This window comes from Hemiscyllium ocellatum, chromosome 28 (assembly GCF_020745735.1).
Source record: "Hemiscyllium ocellatum isolate sHemOce1 chromosome 28, sHemOce1.pat.X.cur, whole genome shotgun sequence".
Classification (NCBI taxonomy): domain Eukaryota; kingdom Metazoa; phylum Chordata; class Chondrichthyes; order Orectolobiformes; family Hemiscylliidae; genus Hemiscyllium; species Hemiscyllium ocellatum.
In genome coordinates this window covers 21,485,306-21,500,296 of record NC_083428.1, presented here as the reverse complement: position 1 = coordinate 21,500,296, position 14,991 = coordinate 21,485,306, and the positions used below count along the sequence as shown (strand labels likewise).

The 14,991-nt window shown below is 43.3% G+C and overlaps 1 protein-coding gene across 3 annotated transcripts in view; it reads right to left on the bottom strand.

The window, feature by feature from the left end:
* The window catches only part of LOC132828874 (PDZ domain-containing protein GIPC3-like), a 205,547-nt gene that overhangs the window by 68,432 nt on the left and 122,124 nt on the right, over window positions 1–14,991 (bottom strand). The gene's annotated exons all lie outside the window — the stretch shown is intronic.

Here is a 14,991-nt window from a genome sequence, read left to right as displayed (position 1 = left end):
GTTTAGGCTTACATTTCAGGCAATATTGCTGACCAAGTAAATGGCGGGGTTCAGTCAGTCCTCATGTAAAGGTGTAAAACTATGTTTATTTACCTCATAAAACAGCCCATGCCAATTTGAAAGATAAAGAAGTGTGGAAGGATCAGTATAGATTTTTTTTATTGTTTCAACATATAATTGTAGTTTGTGTCACTGATAGTTAAAGGAGGCTATTATTATTATGGATTGATAATTCAGCAAAGTTGATAAACTGTTGCATTTCATGACATAATTTAAAGTCCTAAATTTCCTGTATCTCTATAGTATCACCCAGCACATTTATTATTTCAACATAATAAATTCTAATGTCACCAATAGTTCTATGATAGAAGAGGGTAAACATATCAACAATTTTATTTTATTGTAAATTATATCCTTCGCCTGATGTAAAAGAAATTGCCTTTGTGTTTTTTTCAATGTTTCCATTAAATTACAAGAATACTTTTGGAAATTGTTTTTCATGTAAAATTACAAGCTGAGAATTATAGACATACTTTTGAAAGTTCAAGCTACATGTTTGAATAGTGAAGCTATTAATGACAAGCTCCTGAGAATTACAGAAAGATAACTGCAGCAACCAAAAACCAAAACCAGAAAGGCAGGTGTTCTCAATGATATATGCATGGCCCCCATTTTATCATGAAATTGGATCCTTCTGTTCATAGGAACTACCAAAGATGCAGTGAAGGGAAAGCATGGGTGAGAATGTCCAGTGTTCTAAGATTGGGGAGTGCCTTCAGAGACATGAACAAAGAGAATGGTTAGGTAGGGCAACAAGAAAGAACATAGATACTGCAAATAAACGTGAAAATATAGGAATGAATATACGGGTCAGGAGGGGCACACATCAGTTACCCCGACAGAACAGCAAGTCACTGAGAGAAATTAAAACATGAGTTTCAAATTCTTGGCTGAGATAATTCCTCATGAAGAGTTTATGCCCGAAACATCGACTCTCCTACTCTTCGGATGCTGCCTGACCTGCTGTGCTTTACGAGCACCATATTTTTTGATAATGATCATGCAGAGAAGCTGATGCAGTTTACATAGGTATAGGCAATTAAGGCACTGAAGGGGTCAACCTCAGAGTAAAAACAAGGGATTTGCACAAAGAAGCAGAAAGAGGGGGCTGCTGACCACATAAAGCAATTTGGTTAATGGAAATGATTGTGGTGTTGGGGTTAGGACTGGGAGTCAGATAAAGCTGTTCTTAGATCAGACAAGATATAGGAATTTCACATGGTCTAACTCAACTTGCAGCTGCAGCTGGGAACTCAGAGATAAAATGTTTGCATTAACCAAAGAACATGACCTTGGGTTTGTTGCAATGTAGTTAAAGGAAGTTTGGACTGATCTTTAATTTGATATTAAACTTAAGTTGCTTCTCTTCAACTGGGTTTGGAGAATTCCATTGAGTCCAGAAGTAACTGGATTAAGCAGTGGAGATGGGATTTTAGCATTGTCAATTATAATAAAGACCATCTGGTTCACCAATATCCTTAGGGAAGAAACTCTGCTCTCCTTATCTTGTCTGGATTCCTCCCAACCCACAGCATCGTGGTTGACTCTTAATTACCCTCTGGGCAGATTAAGAGTGAACAATAAAACCTAGTTAAGTCATCAAAACACGCATCCCGCGAACAAATAAAAAAAATTGGAATATTTTTATTAAAAATTTGGATAAAGGCGTATATACACTGTACATTCACTGAACATATTAAATTAATGGGATAAAGGGCATGATAACCTTTGGGAAGAAGAGGATGGATAAGACATTTTGCCTGATTTGTATCCTTTTAACCCTCTTTCAGATTTATTTATCTGACTCTGTCCATTTCTATCTCTGCATGTCACCATTTTATTTTATCCTCCGACATTCTTCCCTTTCAATTTTGCTCATTTATTGGGCACCATTGCCCATTCAGTTAATTGCCTGTTGATCATTTTTATGAGCAGTGCCTTTCACCTCACGTCTGATGTTTAGTTCTTTCCTCTTTCATTAGGCCACGGATGGAATGAGTTCAGGAGCTAAATGGAGCTGATGGAACCTAAACTGGGCACCAGTGAGTAAATTATTCATGAGCATGTATCAGACGCTAGCATTTCAATGATCCCTTCCATCACTTTACTGACGCATCAGGACTAGACTAATAGAGTAGTAGTTAGCCAGGTTGGATGTGTCTTTTTTTAAAGATAGAGCATAACTCAGCAAATTATCCACACTATCTCATGTCGTAGCTGTACTGGAAGAACTTAGCAAGGGATGCATTTAATTCTGGAGCACAAATCTGCCAGAATACTGTCAGAGACCAAAGCCTTTGTAGTATTTATTGCTTCTAATTTTTCTGGATGTCAGATGAAGTGAATTGATTTAGTTAGAGACTGCTATCCATGATGCTGGGAAACCCAGCAGAAGGCTGAGATGAATCATTCATTCGACACTGCTCACTGAAGATGGACACAAATACACTTTGTCTTTTGCACTGATGTGCTGGGCTGCCCCTCATTTGAAGACTGGGATCTTTGTGGAGCCTTTTAAACCTCATTTTTATGTAGTCATGATTCTACTCCTGGCATGTCCTCCTGTACTCTTACTGAACCAGAGTTTATCTCACAGCTTAATGGGATCCATCATTTGGAGGAGCTGGTGTTGGACTGTGGTGGACTAAGTTAAAAATCATACAATATCAGGTTATAGCCCAACTGGTTTATTTGGAAGCACCAGCATTCGGAGCATTGCTCTTCCATCACGTGGGTGTGGAGTATGTATAACACAGAATTTACAGCAAAAGTTTACAGTGTGGTGCAACTGAAATGATATACCTGTAAAAAGACCTGGATTGTTTGTTAAGTCTCTCATCTTTTAGAATGACCATGTTGGCTGCAGTTCTTTCATATGTAAATCACAGACTTTTTTTAAAAAGTTACATTCTCAAGGGAACTTTAACAATAGTATACTTAAAAGGGAAATCAGGAGGGCAAAAAGGGGACTTGAGATAGCTTTGGCAAATAGAATTAAAGAGAATCCAAAGGGTTTTTACAAATACATTAAGGACAAAAGGGTAACTAGGGAGAGAATAGGCCCCCTCAGCAAGGCGGCCTTTGTGTGGAGCCGCAGAAAATGGGACAGGTACTAAACGAGTATTTTGCATCAGTATTTACTGTGGAGAAGGATATGGAAGATATAGAATGTAGGGAAATAGATGGTGACATCTTGAAAAATGTCCATATTACAAAGGAGGAAAGTGCTGGATGTCTTGAGACACATAAAAGTTGATAAATCCCCAGGACCTGATGAGGTGTACCCTAGAACTCTGTGGAAAGCTAGGGAAGTGATTGCTGGGCTTCTTGCTGAGATATTTCTATCATCGATAGTCACAGGTAAGGTGCCGGAAGACTGGAGGTTGGCTAACTTTTAAGAAGGGTGGTAACGACAAGCCAGGGAACTATAGACCAGTGAGCCTGATGTCAGTGGTGGGAAAGTTGTTGGAGGGAATTGTGAGGGACAGGATGTACATGTATTTGATAAGGCAAGGACTGATTAGGGATAGTCAACAAGGTTTTTTGTGTGGGAAATCATGTCTCACAAACTTGATTGAGTTTTTTGAAGAAGTAACAAAGAGGATTGATGAGGGCAGAGCTGTAGATGTGAACTATATGGACTTCAGTAAGGCATTCGACAAGTTTCTCCATGGGAGATTGGTTAGCAAGGTTAGATCTCATGGAATACAGGGAAAACTCACCATTTGGATACAGAACTGGTTCAATGGTAGAAGACAGAGGGTGATGGTGGAGGATTATTTTTCAGCCTGGAGGCCTGTGACCTGTAGAGTACCATAAGGATCGGTGCTGGGTCCTCTACTTTTCATCATTTATATAAATGATTTGGATTTGTGTATAAAAGGTATAGTTAGTAAGTTTGCAGATGAGACCAAAATTGGAGGTGTAGTGGACAGCGAAGAAAGTTACCTCAGATTACAACAGGATCTTGATCTGAAGGGCCAATGGGCTAAGAAGTGGCAGATGGAGTTTAATTCAGATAAATGTGAGGTGCTGCATTTTGGGAAATCAAATCTTAGCAGGATTTATACATTTAATGGTAAGGTCCTGGGGAGTGTTGCTGAACAAAGAGACCTTGGAGTGCACGTTCATAACTCCTTGAAAGTGGAGTCGCGGGTAGATAGGGTAGTGAAGAAGACATTTGGTATGCTTTCCTTTATTGGTTAGAGTATTGAGTACAGGAGTTGGGACGTCATGTTGCAGCTGTACAGGACATTGGTTAGGCCACTGTTGGAATATTGCATGTAATTCTGGTCTCCTTCCTATCGGAAACATGTTGTGAAACTTGAAAGAGTTCAGAAAAGATTTACAAGGATGTTGCCAGGGTTGGAGTATTTGAGCTACAGGGAGAGGCTGAACAGCCTGGGCCTGTTTTCCCTGAAGCATCGGAGGCTGAGGGTGACCTAATAGAGGTTTACAAAATTATGAGGGGCATGGATAGGGTAAATAGGCAAATTCTTTTCCCTGGGGTCAGGGAGTCCAGAATTAGAGGGCATAGGTTTAGGGTGAGAGGGGAAAAATATAAAAGAGACCTAAGGGGCAACTGTTTCACACAGAGGGTGGTACGTGTATGGAATGAGCTCCCAGAGGAAGTGGTGGAGGTTGGTACAATTGCAACATTTAATAGGCATTTGGATGGGTATATGAATAGGAAGGGTTTGGAGGGATATGGGCCGGGTGCTGGCAGGTTGGAATAGATTGGGTTGGGATATCTGGTCAGCGTGGAGGGGTTGGACCAAAGGGTCTGTTTCCGTGCTATGCATCTCTATGACTCTATAATAGATGCCATGTCAGCTCAGATAATGCATTGAAAGTGTAAGGTTAAAGTCTGTCTGTCTGTCTGCATCCCAATGTTCAGTCTGATTCTATTTCTAAAAAAGGGATTTACAGAATCTGAAATGGATTCATGCAGTTTTTGAGCAAAATAAAATGTAATTCTGCATGTACAAATTCACCCCACAAACTTATATGTGTGTGTTTGCAAATGGGTGTGTGTACGTGTTGGGGGCAGGGTGGTGGTGTAGATGTGAGTGTGAGCATGTGAAATAGACATCTCATCTATCTCATACGCTGCAGGCAAGGATGCCCTGAGGCATGGTACATTGGTGAGACTGAGCAGAAGCTATGACAACAGATGAATGGACCACTGCACAACAGTCACCAGCCGGGAGTGTTCCCTTCCAGTTGGGAAGCACTTCAGCAGTCCAGGACATTCTGCCTCGGACCTTCGGGTGACCATCCTCCAAGGCTGACATTTGGGACAAGCATTCAGGATCCTCCGCTCCACGCTTGCAGCAATGCACCAGCACCTAACCTCTCTACAGTTAGCCCTGCCTCAGCTGAGGGCCACACTCTCTCAGAATTGCAAAGGACCCACTCAGTACTACATCCTCAGGAGAATTCGTACTCTCAACAAACAGTATTTCAATTCTATCTCAAACATCAAAAACTGTAAGTACAACAAACTTTTATCCACCCACCTCCATAACCAGTGCTCCTCAAACATTCCAGAAGATTCCTCTGGCCTCAGAAACGCCATTAGCCATGCGGCTGATGCAGCTACCACCCCCACGCTGATTGATGATGTCACTTCCACTCCATCATGGCCACTCCCACAGCCACTTCCGGCCCTCACAATTCCTCATGCATCACACGTGACATCACGTCCGCCCCTCACATCATTGCTGATGCCACCCCTACTGCCATGGTCACCACCACTTCCGCCCCCACCAGTGTCACTCATCTGCATTCTGCTGACACGGCCCCCCCACAGACTCCACTGTCACTATCCCCACACCCCAGAACCCCGAAGGGAACACTACCCCTGCTCATGACTCCACCCCTATTCACCCCACCACCACACCCACTCCAGTTACTGGCTCTGACCCCACTCCCGACTCCACACCCACACCAGATCCCAGCTCCCAGCCCTGCCGAGTTTCACCATCCCTCCAGACCTCCCCCTCACTGAGGACGAATGATCAGTCCTCAGCAAAGGACTCACCTTCATCCCCGTCCGTCCACGCATCAATGAATTTAATACACGCCATGACGTCAAATAATTCTTCCGTCGCCTCCGCCTCCGAGCTTACTTTCACAATCAGGATTCCCGCCACCTTTCGAGGACCCCTTCGCCCACCTCCAACACATTGCATCCACCTGGACACCCCGCGCTGGCCTATTACCTACCCTCGAGCTCTTCATTTCCAACTGCCGCCAGGACATTAACCACCTCAACCTGTCTACCCCCCTCCCCCACTCCAACCTCTCACCCTCACAATGCGCAGCCCTCCAATCCCTCTGGTCCAATCCCAACCTTACCATTAAGCCAGCGGATAAAGGGGATGCAGTGGTAGTCTGGCACACTGACCTCTCCACTGCTGAAGCCAAACGCCAACTCAAGGACATCTCTTTCTACTGCCCCCTCGACCATGACCCCACCCCCCATCACCAAACCATCATCTCCCAGACCATACAGAACCTCATCACCTCAGGAGATCTCCCGCCCATAGCTTCCGACCTCATAGTCCGAGAACCCCACACTGTCCAGTTCTACCTCCTTCCCAAGATCCACAAGCCTGACCACCCTGGCCGACCTATTGTCTCAGCATGCTCCTGCCCCACTGAACTCATCTCTACCTACCTCGACACTGTCCTATCCCCCCTAGTCCAGGAACTCCCCACATACACTCAAGACACCACCCTCGCCCTCCACCTCCTCCAAGACTTCCGTTTCCCCGGCCCCCAACGCCTCATCTTCACCATGGATATCCAATCCCTCTACACCTCCATCTGCCATGACCAGGGCCTCCAAGCCCTCCGTTTTTTTCCTCTCCCAACGTCCCCAACGGTACCCTTCCACTGACACTCTCATTCGTTTGGCCGAACTGGTCCTCACCCTTAACAATTTCTTCTTTGAATCCTCCCACTTCCTCCAGACCAAAGGGGTAGCCATGGGCACACATATGGGCCCCAGCTATGTCTGTCTCTTTGTTGGCTACGTTCCGTTGATCTTCCGTAATTACACCGACACCACTCCCCACCTCTTCCTCCGCTACATTGATGACTGCATTGGCGCCACCTCGTGCTCCCATGAGGAGGTTGAGCAATTCATCAACTTCACCAACACATTCCACCCAGACCTTAAATTTACCTGGACCATCTCTGACACCTCCCTCCCCTTCCTGGACCTCTCCATCTCCATTAATGACGACCAACTTGGCACTGACATTTTTTATAAACCCACCGATTCCCACAGCTACCTGGATTACACCACTTCCCACCCTATCTCTTGCAAAAGTGCCATCCCGTATTCCCAACTCCTCCGCCTCCGCCGTATCTGCTCCCAGGAGGACCAGTTCCACCACACAACACACCATTCTTTAGAGACCACAATTTCCCTTCCTACGTGGTTAAAGATGCCTTCCAACGCATCTCATCCACATCCTGTACCTCCGCCTTGAGACCCCACTCCTCCAACCGTAACAAGGACAGAACGCCCCTGGTGCTCACCTTCCACCCTACAAATCTTTGCATAAACCAAATCATCCGCCGACATTTCCACCACCTCCAAAAAGACCCCATCACCAGGGCTATATTTCCCTCCCCACCCCTTTCCACCTTCCGCAAAGACTATTCCCTCCGTGACTACCTGGTCAGGTCCATACCCCCCTACAACCCACCCTCCTATCCTGGCACTTTCCCTGCTACCGCAGGAACTGTAAGACCTGTGCCCACACCACCTCCCTCACCTCTATCCAATGTCCTAAAGGAGCCTTCCACATCCATCAAAGTTTTACCTGCACCTCCACTAATATCATTTATTGTATCCATTGCTCCCGATGCGGTCTCCTCTACATTGGGGAGACTGTACACCTCCTAGCAGAGTGCTTTAGGGAACATCTCCAAACACCCGCACCAATCAACCACACCACCCCGTGGCCCAACATTTCAACTCCCCCTCCCACTCTGCCGAGGACATGGAGGTCCTGGGCCTCCTTCACCGCCGCTCCCTCACCACCAGACGCCTGGAGGAAGAATGCCTCATCTTCTGCCTCGGAACACTTCAACCCCAAGACATCAATGTGGACTTCAACAGCTTCCTCATTTCCCCTTCCCCCACCTCGCCCGAGTTCCAAACTTCCAGCTCAGCACTGTCCCCATGACTTGTCCGGACTTGTCCAACCTGCCTAGCTCCTTTTCCACCTATCCACTCCACCCTCTCCTCCCTGACCTATCACCTTCATCCCTTCCCCCACTCACCCATTGTACTCTATGCTACTCTCTCCCCACCCCCACCCTCCCCAAGCTTATCTCTCCACGCTTCAGGCTCACTGCCTTTATTCCTGATGAAGGGCTTTTGCCTGAAACGTCGATTTCGCTGCTTGTTGCATGCTGCCTGAACTGCTGCGCTCTTCCAGCACCACTGATCCAGAAACTGGTTTCCAGCATCTGCAGTCATTTTTTTTACCACAATGCAAAGTGGCCAAGAGAAGGTTGATAGCTAAGTTCGGTACCAGTGAGCATGGCTTCAACCAGGACCTTGGGTTCATGCTACACTACAGCTGACCCCACTGTGCTACACACTATCTCACACATACGCACACAAGCGTGCACATATACATACATATACACACAGAAGCTCTCTCTCATACGCTCACACATAGACACCCCCTACATTCACACCAAGACACACGCCCTCTCACAGATTTATACCCCTTTACACTCACACACATACACATATTCTCTAACAGACAGTCATACCCCGACACACACACACACACATATAAATTTATGGGTTAACTTGTACTTGCAGAATTACATTTTATTTTGCTCAAAGACTGTCATGAATTCATGTCAGATTCTGTAAATCCCTTCTTTAGAAATAGAATCAGTCTGAACATTGGGACACAGACAGACAGATTTTAACCTCACACCTTAATGCATTATCTGAGCTGACATGGCATCTATTGCTAAAGTTCACTTGAGAATGTAACTTTTAAAAAAAGGTCTGTGATTTACATATGAAAGAACTGAAACCAACATGGTCATTCTAAAAGATGAGAGACTTAACAAATAATCCAGGTCTTTTTCAATACAAGTATATCATTTCAGTTGCATCACACTGTAAACTTTTGCTGTAAATTCTGCATCTTACGACCTTATACTCCACAACCATGTGATGAAGGAGCAGCGCATTGAATGCTTGTGCTCCCAAATAAACCTGTTGGACATAACCTGGTGTTTTGTGATTTTAAACTTGATTGGTAGAGTGGGGGATATACCAGACCATGAGCTTAGAGATTGGTGTTGAATATTTCTGTTGCTGCTGATGGCTCACAGCACCTCATGGATATTGAGTTTTGTGTTATGAACTCTGTTTGAACTCTGTCACATTTAGCACAGTAGTAGTACTACATAACACAATGAAGTGTATCCTCAATGTGAAGATAGAATTTCCTCTTCACAGTGGACATGTATTGGCTACGCCTATCACTGCTGTAATGGGCGGACACATAATTGACATGTGGATTGGTGAGAACAAAATCAGGTGGGATATTCCATTTGTTGTCCTCTCATAACTTGTTGTAGACCTAGCTATGTCCTTTAGGGCTTTGCCAGCTCAGCAAGTAGTGGTGCTACCAAGCCACTCTTGGTGATGAACACTGAAGCTCCTCACCCAGATACATATGATGCCCTTCCCTCCATTAGTGCTTCCTCCAAATAGTGTTCACCATTGAGGATTTCTAATTTCTTAGCTGATTGAGGCAAGAGGTAATAATCAGCAGGAGATTTCATTGCCCATGTTGAGGACTCCTAAGACGCCTATCTCCCGAGAAGAGTTCACCATGGTATTTTGCACATTATCGAAAGATAATGAATATAACTATGTCAGGATGATGCTTAACAGGTTCATGGATTGGCTGTCTCAATTTTGACGTATGCCCCTAAATATTAGTAAAGAGGAGTTTGTAAGATCAATAGGGCTGTGTATTCTGTTTGGTCAATGTTGCTGTTGCATCTGGTTTTATTCCTTTTACCGTAAGAGTGTAAGACATAGGAGCAGAAATTAGGCTATTTAGCCCATCAAGTTTGCTCTGCCACTCAATCGTGGCTGATAGGTTTATCAACCTCATTTTCCCACTTTCTCCCTGTAACCTTTGAAGTGTTTGCAGTGGATAGGTACAACCGAGTGGCTTGTTAGGGTATTTTTGAGCAAACCACTTTGTAATGGAGTCACATTTAAGCCTGACCAGCTTAAAAATGATAGCTTTCCTTTCCTAAGGCACCCTACTGAACCAGAATTATTTTGGTGACAACAGTTACAGATCATCTTTATATTAACTTGTAATTCAAATTTCACCATCTGATGATGGTGCCACTCAAACTGATGTCCCCACTGGATTAGTCAGCAGCTGTGGATTATAGTCCAGTGGCAATACCATTACATCAACGCCTCACGGATCTGGAATTTATGGGAAATAAAATTAAGCTTAAAAGTCGTATCCAGGCATTGTTTTGATTTCTGGGTCTTAAGTCAGTTTCTTTTAACATCGATCCACAACACACATAAAATATTTGTTATGAATTTCAGAAACAGAATTCAACTGCAACTATTGCACTTTTAGCTAGAGAATTTGTCCAGACCATGCTAGAAGAACAGTGTTAGCTTTATCTAACATTATTGCTTTATCTTGTGTGTTGTGCAAACAGTGCATACTTCATCTGTATAATCAAAAGGTTTTAGTGCTGTTATCTCTGAAATTTCACTACTTCAACTGTTACCTTCCTCATCTGAGGAAGTCCCCCATGGCTGCATTCGTCATAGGATTGGATGGTGGGGAATTTCAAAATTGTTTCCTTTTCTGGAAGGTCTTTTAATGAAAACAGAAATAATTTAATGAGCGAGGCAGCAAGTACAGTGTTTTCAATTGTTGGCTGGTTATATCAGCACAGCTGGAGAGGAAATTCCACTGGTACCGCATCAAAATATCTTTCAGATAGTGGTTGAGAAACTGATGCACCTGTACACTGCCCATATTGCAAAGGCTCCAATATGGCAGACAGCAACGTGCATGTTCCTACATTGAAAATCCAACTCTCACATATCCCCACATTGGGCAATGATAAATAAGAGGCAATTTTTTTTTTGTTTGACAAGTAAGCATTTTGGCCCATGTGTGCTGACAGACTTCTGACATTTTAACAACATGATTATTCCTTCTAGTGACTAAGCTGATTATTCAATCTCTGTCCTGCTACAATCACTTGTATCCACTTTATTCTGATATACTTCCATGAGAATAGAATTAGAACTAGATCAGAATTAGAATTAGATTTATTCTCTCATGTACTCGTGTACAAAGTACAGGAATACAATGAAATGTGTAAAACCTAATCTCGAGCAACCCTGGAGGTGAATTCAACAACTTTGCGAATCTCTGTTGTGAAGAATATTTGTTCCTGTTGTCTATTCACCTGATGTTAGTTACAGAAGGTCCCATGCAGTTAATGGATAAGCCAGCGGTGTTGAATTCAAATTCAAATCAGTAAAGTGAAAATGAGTAACAGTCACTGTTAGTAGGAAAGTGATCTTAATTCTCATTTTGACAAGCAACATGTATGGGTACTCTTCTAAATTTGTTGGTAAAGTGGTAATATGAAAAGCAGAGTGTGTAAGTGTTTTTGTTTAGTTGTGAATGTTGAAGGTGTTCAATGCAGTCTAAGTGAATGTGCAACTGTCAAGCAGGTTTGAGTGAATATGTAAGGTTTTGTCTGTTAAAATTAACGCATGAGGCTAAAACTTTTTTTAAAGTCAGCAATTTCTGTTGGGTAACATGATTCTAAGTCTCTTACTTTTCATCTTTTTGTGGACCTCTCAACTACTGCAAACAGTCTGCTTCTATTTATCCTGATTCAATCTTTCACAGTTTAAATACCTGTGTTAGCTGTAAATAGTGTTATTGTATTGAAAAAATTGCCCATTTAAAAAATCTTCCCCAGGCAGCATCACAGTTAATGTAATTTATGTCTTCTCTAAAGCCTGAATGTTCATTCTTTAGCATGGACCCCAGTATTGCCCACAGTACTCTATCTTTTTAAGATTATTCTTTTTTATGGATTTGGATGTCACCAGCTGAGCCAATATTTATAATCTGTCCTTAATTTTCGGAACAAAATGATAGTGAGCCACCTTCTTGAACCACTGCAGTATTTGTGATGTTGGTGCTGCCACATTGATGTCAACAAGGGAATTATGGAACATTGATAATGTGACATTAAAAGAACAGCAATACTCTTTCAACTCAAGATGGTGTATGGTCTGGAGTTGTGTACCATTGTTAAAGTTTTACGGAAATATGTCTTGGTATTTATATACCACTTGAAGTGAAAGCTAAAATTTGATTTCGTTTACACATTATTAAGCCAAGGCCATGTCTTCAAAGCTCCATGAATCCTTCAAGTCTCTCAAAGCATCCACAATGGTGAGCTGACTTCCCATCAGAGTATGATTATTGCTATCACTATTTTAAGCCAAAATATATCATTATTGACATTGACTGCCATCTGCAATTTTGGAGTTATCAGCATGATTAGTTCACAAATATTTCTTGATAAGAATAGTATTGATATTTCATTTACCCATAATCACCCAGAACAGATTGTCCTCACAGAAAATAAGCCTCAACCAACAAGATACTGTATTGCTGGGACCAGTGGCCTGGCAAATCAAAAAAGGTAGAGCTAAAGAGCTACATGCCCTTTGGTGGGTTAGAACAAACTGAATGGGCCAAATGGCCTCTTTCCGCACTGTAGGGTTTCTATGATTCTATGATGGCTTACAAAGCAAAAGGACATTGCAACATGGCAGAGCAGCAAATGAAACCCAGAATAAAAGGAACAGAATGTACAAAATCAATAAATTAATAGCACAAATACAGGTAAATGAGTATGATCTTATGCCATCACAGAGATATGTTTACAAACAAGGGTGGTGATGGCATCATGGTGTTGACATTAGACTAGTCATCCAAAGACCCCGATAATGTTTTGGGACTAAAACAAAGAACTGCAGATGTTGGAGATCTGAAACATATAGTCATAGAGTCATAGAGATGCACAGCAGGGAAACAGACCCTTCGGTCCAACCCGTAAATGCCGAACAGATATCCCAACCCAATCTAGTCCCACCTGCCAGCACCCGGCCCAGATCCCTCCAAACCCTTCCTATTCATATACCCATCCAAATGCCTCTTAAATGTTGCAATTGTACCAGCCTCCACCACATCCTCTAGCAGCTCATTCCATACACATACCACCCTCTGTGTGAAAAAGTTGCCCCTTAGGTCTCTTTTATATTTTTCCCCTCTAACCCTAAACCTATGGCCTCTAGTTCTGGACTCCCCGGCCCCAGGGAAAAGACTTTGCCTATTTAACCTATCCATGCCCCTCATAATTTTGTAAACCTCTATTAGCTCACCCCTTAGCCTCCGATGTTCCAGGCAAAGCAGCCCCAGAGTGTTCAGCCTCTCCCTCTAGCTCAAATTCTCCAACCCTGGCAACATCCTTGCAAATCTTTTCTGAACCCTTTCAAGTTTCACAACATCTTTCCGATGGGAAGGAGACCAGAATTGCATGCAATATTCCAATAGTGGCCTAACCAATGTCCGCAACATGACCTCCCAACTCCTGCACTCAATACTCTGACCAATAAAGGAAAGCATACCAAATGCCTTCTTTACTATCCTGTCTACCTGCGATCCACTTTCATGGAGCTGTGAACGTGCACTCCAAGGTCTCTTTGTTCAGCAACACTCCCTAGGACCTCACCATTAAGTGTATAAGTCCTGCTAAGATTTGCTTTCCCAAAATGCAGCACCACACATTTATCTGAATTAAACTCCATCTGCCACTTCTTAGCCCATTGGCCCATCTGGTCAAGATCCTGTTGTAATCTGAGGTAACCCTTTTCACTGTCCACTACACCTCCAATTTTGGTCTCATCTGCAAACTTACTAACTGTACCTCTTATGCTCGCATCCAAATCATTTACATAAGTAACAAAAAGTAGAGGACCCAGCAGTGATCCTTGTGGCATTCTACTGCTCACAGGCCTCCAGTCTGAAAAGCAACCCTCCATCACCACTCTCTGCCTTCTCCCTTTGAGCCAGTTCTGTATCCAAATGGCTAGTTCTCCCTGTATTCCATGAGATCTAACCTTGCTAATCAGTCTCCAATGGGGAACCTTGTCGAACACCTTACTGAAGTCCATGTAGATCACATCTACTGCTCTGCTCTCATCAATCCTCTTTGTTACTTCTTCAAAAAACTCAATCAAGTTTGTGAGACATGATTTCCCACACACAAAGCCAGGTTGACTATCCCTAATCAGTCCTTGCCTTTTCAAATACGTGTACATCCTGTCCTTCAGGATTCCCTCCAACAACTTGCCCACCACTGAGGTCAGGCTCACTGGTCTATAGTTCCCTGGCTTGTCCTTACCATCCTTCTTAAACCACGTTAGCCAACCTCCAGTCTTCCGGCATCTCACTGTGACTATCGATGGTAGAAATATCTCAGCAAGATGCCCAGCAATCACTTCTCTAGCTTCCCATAGAGTTGTTGGGTACACCCGATCAGGTCCTGGGGATTTATCTACCTTTACCTGTTTCAAGACATCCAGCACTTCCTCCTCTATAATATGGACATTTTGCAAGATGTCACCATCTATTTCCCTACAGCCTACATCTTCTATATCCTTTTCCAAGTAAATACTGATGCAAAATACTCGTTTAGTATCTCCCCCATTTTCTGCAGCTCCACACAAAGGCCGCCTTGCTGATCTTTGAGGGGTCATATTCTCTCCCTAGTTACCATTTTGTCCTTAATGTA